General features: G+C 29.6%; 2 non-coding genes across 2 annotated transcripts; both read left to right on the top strand.

Annotated features, from left to right (window-relative positions):
• The first annotated feature begins 5,748 nt into the window (after positions 1–5,748).
• TRNAE-UUC (transfer RNA glutamic acid (anticodon UUC)) lies at positions 5,749–5,820 on the top strand. Its single transcript has one exon. It is a non-coding gene; the product is annotated as a tRNA-Glu (tRNA).
• An 863-nt stretch (positions 5,821–6,683) lies between these two features.
• TRNAE-UUC (transfer RNA glutamic acid (anticodon UUC)) lies at positions 6,684–6,755 on the top strand. Its single transcript has one exon. It is a non-coding gene; the product is annotated as a tRNA-Glu (tRNA).
• The last annotated feature ends 3,056 nt before the right edge of the window (positions 6,756–9,811 follow it).

Here is a 9,811-nt window from a genome sequence, read left to right as displayed (position 1 = left end):
TATATATATATACATGGGGATCGTTGCCCAACTCCTCATTGTTCATGTGTTTCTTGATTTAAAAAAAATAATGTATACTTATATAGATTATCAACCAACCTTAAAAACCATAAGCAAAACAAAAAAAAATACAATGAAATCGATGCTACAAGTAAAAGAATTTGTAGGAGCCATATGAGTAAGTATACATATACATACACACATATAAACATTTATATGGTGTGTGTAAATTAATTAAAACAAGCATGATGATACAAAAACTCGATTAAACATATGCATCTACAACAACAACAGCTACACCTCAGCACCAAACAGTTGAGGTTGGCTGTTTAAATGCATCTAAAAGGAGAAAAGAAAATGAAAGAAATGACTTTGTTTGGTATATAGACATATAAATGCATCTAAAAGGAGAAAAAAAAATGAAAGAAATGACTTTGTTGGTTATATAGACATACACAAGTGAAGTGAAGCTCTTTCTTGCTACTATTGAAGCTCTCAAAAGAAAGAAAGAGCTATTGAGATTTTGTGTGTGGAGAGTGAAAGGGGGAGGGCTTTATTTATAGTGAAACAAGTCAAGATTTGGGCATGAACTAAGTTTGACTATTTATGAAAAAGGACAAATTAAAAATGAAAAGAGTAGAGGGCTTCCCTCGTGTGGACATAAAAAGAGGAATTTTGAGAATTGGAGGAGAAAGCTATGAAGAAGAGAAAATAAAAATTGAGGAAAGGTGTGAAGTAGAGATGGTGAAGTTGCATTAAATGTAGTAAGAGTGTTATTATTGCAATCCTTGAGGAGGGGGTGGTGGGTGGGGGTGGGGTGGGTTCAAGAAAGAGTAAGAAGAGTGTGTATGTTTATGTGAGTAGGTGTCGCGGTGGATTCAAGATTTGAAGCGTAAGTATGACTAGGTTCAGAAATCGGGTCAACTTTTTATGTTGCTCAATTCAAAATTAATAATTTGTACATATTTAATGAATGCGTTTAGAATAATAAAGAAATTAGACTAAAGTTATTAGATTCGGTCAAACACAATATTTGAATTAATTAAGTGAAAATTACGGCTAAGAAGCTTCTCGAAGTTTGATTTTTTTTAATTAGAGTACTCGAATTAGTGTCAAATAATTTTTATCATTAAATAATTAAAGATTATTATTTTTTATTTAATAATAAATTAGCGATGAATTCTTAAATATTTTTTTGTTAATTACGAATATTTTAGTGTTAAAATAATGACATATTTCATAGTTAATTTTTGTTTTTGGTGTACCTATTTGTTGTTTGATCAATTTTCATGAATTGTGAAAACAAGAATATACTTATATATGCCTACTCTAAAAGTAAATTATTGCAAATTTTTTATTTTTTTTAAGGATGTTGGTTAATGATTTATATTCATAAAGATAAGTGGTCAAATTCTGTTGAAGTAATCTGGTGAAGTAATGAAAGAATTTGACTACACACGTGCATCTAAATCGTGTGAAAGAGCATAAACAAGTATGTGAAACTCGATTTTTGTAATTCGTGCATTCTGTTGAAGTAATCTGGTGAAGTAATGAAAGAGTTTGACTACACACGTGCATCTAAATCATGTGAAAAAGCCTAAAAGCATACACCAATTTCTGTAATTCGTACATTCAGTTTAAACTAATCTAGTGAAATAGTGAAAGAAATTAAATATGCACGTGTAACTCAATTGACTATGCACGTGCAAAAGAGATTTGACTATACACGGATGAAGTAGTGAAGAAATTGACTATGCACGTGCGAATCGTGTTAAAGAGTTGAAAATGCGCATGAAATTTATTTTTTGTAATTCGTGCATTAAGTTCAAACTAATCTGGTGAAATAGTGAAAGCGATTAAATATGCATGTGTAACTCAATTGACTATGCACGTGTAAAAGAGATGGATTATGCACGAATGAACTAGTGAAGGAAATTGATTATGCACGTGAGGATGTTGAGGCAAATTCAAAATTTGAAACTTAAGTATGACCAAGTTCAGAATTCGAGTCAATCTATTATGATGTTTCTCGATTCTAAATTAATAATTTTTATATATTTAATTGAATGTCTTAAGATAAATAAAAAAAATTGTGCATGTGATGTCATAAGATAATTTTTATATATTTAATTGATTATTTATTTACATTAATAAAGATAATTGGTAAAAATTATATTTATGATGTGAAAATGCCTAAATAAGTATGTGAAACTTGATTTTTGTAATTTTTGCATTCTGTTGAAATAATCAGGCGAAGTAATGAAAGAGTTTGACTACACACACGTGCATATGAATCGTCTGAAAGAGCCTAAACAAGCACAATAATTTGATTTTATAATTTGTACATTCAGTTTACTAATCCAGGAAAATAGTGAAAAAGATTAAATGAACATGCGTAACTTAATTTACTATGCACGTGTAAAAGAGATTGACTATGCACGGATGAAGTAGTGAAAAAAACTGATTATGCACGTGTGCATCGTGTAAAAAAGCTAACATAAGTGCATAAATTACTAATTCGAAAAAATAGTGAAATAGATTAAATATGCACGCATAACTTAATTGACTATGCACGTGTAAAAGAGATTTGACTATGCACGAATGAAATAGTGAAAGAAACTGATTATGCACGTGTAACTCGTGTAGAAGAAGCTAAAACAAGTGCATAAAAGTTAATTTTTGTAAACTGTGCATTTAGTTCAAACTAATCAAGTGAAGTAGTGAAAGAGATAAAGTATACATATGTAACTCGATTATCATGCACGTATAAAAGATCGATTGACTATGAACATGCGAAGTAGTACTGAAAAAAATTGACTATGCACGTGTAAAGTAATTTATGCTTTCTATTGAAATAATCAAGTAAAGTAATGAAAGAGTTTGACTACACACGTGCATCTCAATCGTGTGAAAGAATCTAAACATTTTATAATCTTTGTATTCAAGCATGTGATATTCAATTTTTGTAATTTGTGCATCCAATTCAAACTAATTGGATGAAGCAGTGAAAAAGATTAAATGTTCATGTTTAACTTGATTATGCACATATAATACGATTTCTAAGTGAAATTTTTTCTTAGAGAGTTGTATAGATCATTTAGTAGATATATTTGGCAATATAATAAAGGATATAGTTTTCAAGCAAATAACGTGTATAAAATTCTTTTTATGTTTCATAACAAGTAATGTTTTTATTTTTTTCATTTTAGTTCAGAATAAATGATAATTTACATAATAAGAATATATTTATTTTTTCCTTTCAATTTTACTTCTATTTAGATAAGTGATTTTTTATGTAATCGAGAAATTATATTAAATAAGTATTATTTAATTAAGGATGAGTTCGTAAAAATATTTTTACTTTATAAGAATGAGTGAGTATTAGTAAACTCAAACTAAAAACATTACTTACTCTATTTTAGTTACTTATTTCTTAAATCATTAATCAAAACTTAAGACTAAACATTAATTAATATGAATATCGTGATAAAACATCTATATACAATTACTGCTATTTCTTAAATATTATGCAAAGTTCAAACCAGACTAGTAAAAATAAATGAAGAGAGTAGTTATTTTGAAAAAATTAATCTATTTAAAAATAATTATCTATAAATTTAACAAATTTGACCTTGTGCACTTCGAATTGTTTTTTCTTCTAAATATTGTCAAATTAGTTTTTTTTTTTCCTTTTTGGTTAAGTCATTAGTTTTTTTTTTGGGTTAAAAGTCATTAGTCAAAGTTAAACAAGTGTATTTCATGCAAGGTGCAGCCTCGATATTTGTGCATATATAATCCTAAATTCCCAACCATCTCCCAACTCCATTTTAAGAAAAAACAAGTTAAGCATTATATTTTTCTTTGGCTTTGAGTCTTAGAGATGAGTTTGTAAAGAAATTTGAGAGAAAAGACAGTAAAAATTTGTTGTGAGTTAATGACTTTGTAACTAAATTATATGACTATTGACTCAATTGAGCAACCAATTTATTAATTAAAAAAGACATTTTTATTGATTGAGAAATTGTTTATTTTGCATGATGTCATTGTGGCATCAGCCATGACGTAAGGGTTTTTGAAGAAGCAACTAAAAAAAAAAAATTGTTGAAAAGAAAATACTTTAACACTACAACAAAAACAACTTTTAGCGGTAATAATTATGCACATTAACAAAGAGTGTTAAAGCATTTAGCATTAGTTAATTGTCATTGAATCTAATGTCGCTATAGGTTTTAAAGACATTTACGAAGAGTGTTAATTGTCTCTAAAATAACATATTGAGCGGCACTTAGACTATTGTTGTTAATTAATTAGTGGTAAAGATCATTTTTGGTGTATTGATGGTTTTTAAATTTAGGTTTTGATATTCGATAAGTAAACAAAAATATGTTTTGTTTTAAAAGATTTATATATAATAAATGCAAACGTTATGGCGGCGGAAGTGGCGGCTAGGAATGTCGGTGGAAATGGAAGCGGGAATGACAGCGGAAATGTCGGTGGAGAATATAACAGAAATGTTGGTGAAACGGGGGCGGAAATGTCGGTTTAGAAAACAACAAAAATGTCGGTGGAAATGACGGCGGGAATGACAACGGAAATATCGGTGGAAATGGCGGCGGGAATGACAATGGTAAAGCTGTCAAAAAGGGTCGGCTCAGCCCCACCGGGCCCAAGTCTTGCGGGCCAAGGAATTTGAAGGGCTAGGGCAGGCCAGCCATTCATTTGGAAGGGTCTGAAAATGTTCAACCCAACCCAACCCTAGAAGGGCCGAGGGCTGAGGCGGGCTAGCCTTTTTTTTTTCTTTTTTTTTCTTTTCAAACTTATAAATCTATAACATCAAGAAAATGAGAAAATTTTCAAATCAAATATGATAAAGAATGGTGTTGTTTCAATAACACTAGCAAAAAATCTAGTGTAATTAGCATGTATCTCGCATACAAGATACGTGAGCGAGATAAGAGAGTGACAAGCAAGATGGGAGGGAAGTGAGGGCACGAATTTGTCTATGTATCCTAGATACATGCGAATTTACTTGGATAGAGTATATCTAGAACAAATTAACCTAATTTTGAATTCATATATTCCGAGATACATGTATCTGGACGTACCAAAATCTGGTAAGATTCATAATATTACAACATAGTTTGTATTTAAGTAATTAGATTATATACTAGTGAGATTATTGTAAGTTACCCTTAAATAAAAAGTTTTGGCCCATGGGCCGACCCCGATCAAGCCTCAAGGGCCAAGGGCTTATATGGGTTGGGCTTATAAGCCCTAGTTTTAAATGGGCTTGAAAAATTATATCCCAACCCTACCCCAATAACGGGTTGGGTCGGGCTGGGCCCATGGGCTAAGCCCGTTTTGATGGCTCTAGACAATGGAAATGTCGGTGTAAATGGCGGCGAAAATGTCGGTGGCAAGAATGACAGTTGGAGCCTCAGAGTGGAGTTGACTAAGAAGCGGGTGGAAGGAGATAATTAATGTGTTACGCCACTCATAAAACTTTGTTTTCCCTACTTCAATCACCAAAGTCGTCATTTTTCTAAGGAAATTATCCTCCAAAAGTATTTTAATCAATCAAATATGAAGAAACAATTATCCAAAATATTTTAATTAGACAAATATAAAAAATAAAAATCTCTCGTAAAGTTTCTTCTGAATTAATTTTGAATAAATAAATTACATGATTTAATAGGACTTTAATTTTGCTATCTTAGTACATTTTACTCGACTTACTTGAATCACAAATCCGTTATCGTCCAGCGGTTAGGATATCTGGCTTTCACCCAGGAGACCCGGGTTCGATTCCCGGTAACGGAACTTTTTAATTTTCTACTGTTTATTAAGAAATAATAAATACGAGATGTAATTTATGAAGTTATACATAATTAACGAGAGAAGATTATTATTTCTTTCTTAAACATCATACATTTTTCTTTAATATTAGAGGTATAGTTAAAAACAAAAACCACATTTAGTCTTAGATTCTTAAAAAAAACAGTCATTTCAATACACTTATTTTGAGCTAAAATGATAATTTAAATGAAACGGAGAAAGTAAATATAACTTTGATGAAACAGGAAATAAATTTAACCATACCAAATTGAAATCAAACTAAGGGTGCATTTGGTGTAAAGGCAACACGATTTCTTTTTGAAACTATTTTCTTTAAAAAAACTAATTTTTTTTGTGACGGTGATTTACAAATCTCTTAAGCTACTTTCGCCAAGAAAGTTATTTTCCTAATATTTAAGTTTTTTTTTCAAAATAAATAATATTTTTCAAATACATTGACCAACCTAATATGAAAACAAGTTTTCTGTAATATCCAAACACACACTAAAGTTTCTTTTGGGTTAATTTCAAATTACTACATCACATGATTTAATAGGAATTTTAGTATAGAGTACTCTCTATTTGTTTTAATTTATGTGAAATTATTTGCTTGTGGATCAGTTTTAGAAAGAAAGAAAAAAGTAACATACAAATTGAACTTTCTACCTTTAATGAAAAATATTTATATAGTAATATAAATATTAATGACTCAATTTAGACCACAAGTTTTAAAAGTTATTTTTTCTTCGTAACTTATACCGAGTCAAATACAAATTGTAGCGGAAGGAGTAATAAATTATACTATTAAGTTAAAATATAATTTATCTTTTACCAATTGATAACACAAATCCGTTATCGTCCAGCGGTTAGGATATCTGGCTTTCACCCAGGAGACCCGGGTTCGATTCCCGGTAACGGAATTTTTGTATACCTTTTTTCTTAAAAATAAATAAATTAATTTTCATGTATACTTTTTAGCATCGAAAGAAAAAGAAGTTCGATAAAAATTATTCAATAAATTCATGTTCGAGGGTTCGTGAAGAGTAAGCTAGACAAGAAGTTATTTACTATGAATTTTTACGTAAAAGCTATAAACAATGTAATGATAGGATATAGACTATTGGTATTTTGGTTAGTTAGTTGTGAGGATTGATGCTCCGATTGATAAAAAGTTTCGTATATAATAATTTTACTTGATAAATAATACATGCTAATTATCAAAGAAGATACTTGCTTGCACACAAAAATATAAGAGCAAAATTGGTGCTGGATATATATTCCTTCTCCCAATTTCACATTAATATAAAAGATTGTATAAAAAAGGATATAATATTGTAATTGAAGTTACAATATATGTAATACTATGTTCATTTAAATCGGAGCATATTTGTTTTTATAATTTTAGTATATGTGTGTTGAACGTGTATATCTCGTCATTTAATTAGAACAAAACACATTAAAAAAAATATTATGGATTATATAACTACTACTATTATTACTCCTTCTAGTTCATATTAAGTGAATTGTTGGGGGTATGATACACCCTTTAAGAAAATATTTTAGGACAAAAACTAAATGTTAGTTTCCGCTAGTACCCTTTTGATGGAAAAGGGACTGCTATACCCCTCAGTTTTGCCATTTAGAGTTGATATACCCTTCGTTATGAAAATGACTCATATATATCATTACCGTTATACAAATGACTCGCATATACTCCTACCGTTACAAAAGAAGCTCAAAAATACCCTTTATCTAACGGAAGTGAAAAAAAATAGTTTTAAATTTGTATTTTTGACTTTTAATTTTTTTAAAAATCATGTAGGGGTATATATGATGATCCTTCTAGCAAAGTTTCAGATATATTTTAATCATTTTTCATACATAAATTATTTGTTAACTTCTTTGATTATCATTATTTGAGTTTCTTATTCTTATTTTATCTTCTTCTTTTTTTCATTCGTTAGTGTAAAGAAACAAATTAATACTAATTGTTTGTGGCTATATTATAATTAAAAACTATTTTTTGGATATATTGTAATTTAGTTTTTGTATTTGTAAAAAAATTAGGACATCAATAATAAATCTTACAAGAAAACTAGTGAAACATAAATAAATTTGACCATCAAAATAATAAATTTAAATTAGTCGTTGAAAAAAGTAAAAAAAAAATACGTGTGAAGAGGATTAAATATACCATATGAATTATATTTTCTTTAAAAAATAATTAAAAATTAAATTAAAATATTAATTTTTTCACTTCCATTAGAGAAAAATAGTATATGTGAGTCATTTGTATAACAGTAGGGATATCTATGAGCCACTTTTATAACGATGATATATCAACTCTAAATGACAAAATTGAGCGATATATGTATCAACCCCTTTTCCTAATTGTAATATACATGTATTACATGTGTATATCATGTTAATTAATTACTCCCTCCGTCCCATTTTATGTGGCAACATTTGACCGGGCACGGAGTTTAAGAAATAAATGAAGACTTTGAAATGTTTACCAAATTGCCCTTTAAAAAGTAGACTCACTTTTCTCTCTCCTCATAAATGTATTGGAGTACTCCCTCCGTCCCATTTTATGTGGCAACATTTGACCGGGCACGGAGTTTAAGAAATAAATGAAGACTTTGAAATGTTTACCAAATTGCCCTTTAAAAAGTAGACTCACTTTTCTCTCTCCTCATAAATGTATTGGAGTATTATTTTACGATTAAGTGGGACCAACAAGGATAAAAAATAAATTGTACCTTTAAATACTTACCATATAAGGAAATGTGACATTCTTTTTTGGACTGACCAAAAAGGAAATGGTGCCACATAAAATGGGACGGAGGGAGTATTATTTTAAGATTAAGTGGGACTAACAAGGGTAAAAGAGGAATTGTACCTTTAAATACTTACCATATAAGGAAATGTGACATTCTTTTTTGGACTGACCAAAAAGGAAATGGTGCCACATAAAATGGGACGGAGGGAGTATTAATTATTATTATTATTATTATTATTATTATTTTGTTATCGTCAATTGTTGTTGACAATTAATTTTGTCCCTTGAAATAGTAAGAAGTATTCATGGATACTGTATGCAAGCACTGCATTAATACTTTGGCATTCATGAAGTAAAAAAAAAGGCTGCTTGCTGTATATTAATGTGTCTCTGATTTGGGTACTTGCATTGCAAATTGTGGACACACCAAAATTAATGTGTTCAGCTTTAGCATTACAGTATACAGATCCCAGGACATGTTTTCTCCGTCTCAAATTATTTATCGTGATTTTTAAAATTAGTTTTTCCGAATTATTTATCATAAAAATTCAAGACAAAATTTAAAGTTTTTTTTTCTTTCTCAATTTACCTATAGGGTGTGTTTGGTATGAAGAAAATGTTTTCTTGGAAAACAAGTGGATGTCTAACTTATTTTCTCATGTTTGGTTGGTGAATAGAAAATATTTTCTGGAAAATAGTTTTTAATGTTGGTTGGTGAATGAAAAATATTTTCCAAAAATATCTTTTATTTTTGGCTTGAGACTAGAAAATCCTTTTTAGGAAAATAATTTCTAATCCGAAAATCAACCCTGATAATTGGTCTAGGACCCGTCCTTGAAGCCCAAACTAGGACAAGACTCCGAGCACCGTTCCAAAATTTGACCCTGTGATCTGACGCAGACTTTCGACTCAGGAATATATTTTTCAAAAACAATTTCTTTTAGAATTTTTTTTATGGGGTGGCGGGGTGAGAGGGGGTGGAGGCTGGAGGATGGGGTAGGAGTGGCATAAAAAATGATTTTTTTTAAATAGAAATATTTTTAAAAATTTTTTTGATGGGGGTGGCGTAAAAAATGAAATTTTTTAAAATTTGAGATATTTTTTAAAAACAATTTTTTTAAATTCACGGGGTGGCTTGGGTGGGGGTGGTGTAAAAATAAAAAATTTGAAATATTTTAAAAAAAATATTGACGG

The sequence above is a fragment of the Solanum tuberosum genome, unplaced genomic scaffold (assembly GCF_000226075.1).
Source record: "Solanum tuberosum cultivar DM 1-3 516 R44 unplaced genomic scaffold, SolTub_3.0 scf00140, whole genome shotgun sequence".
Classification (NCBI taxonomy): domain Eukaryota; kingdom Viridiplantae; phylum Streptophyta; class Magnoliopsida; order Solanales; family Solanaceae; genus Solanum; species Solanum tuberosum.
Note: the sequence above shows the minus strand (reverse complement) of the source record. Positions and strands in the feature narration are given on the sequence as shown.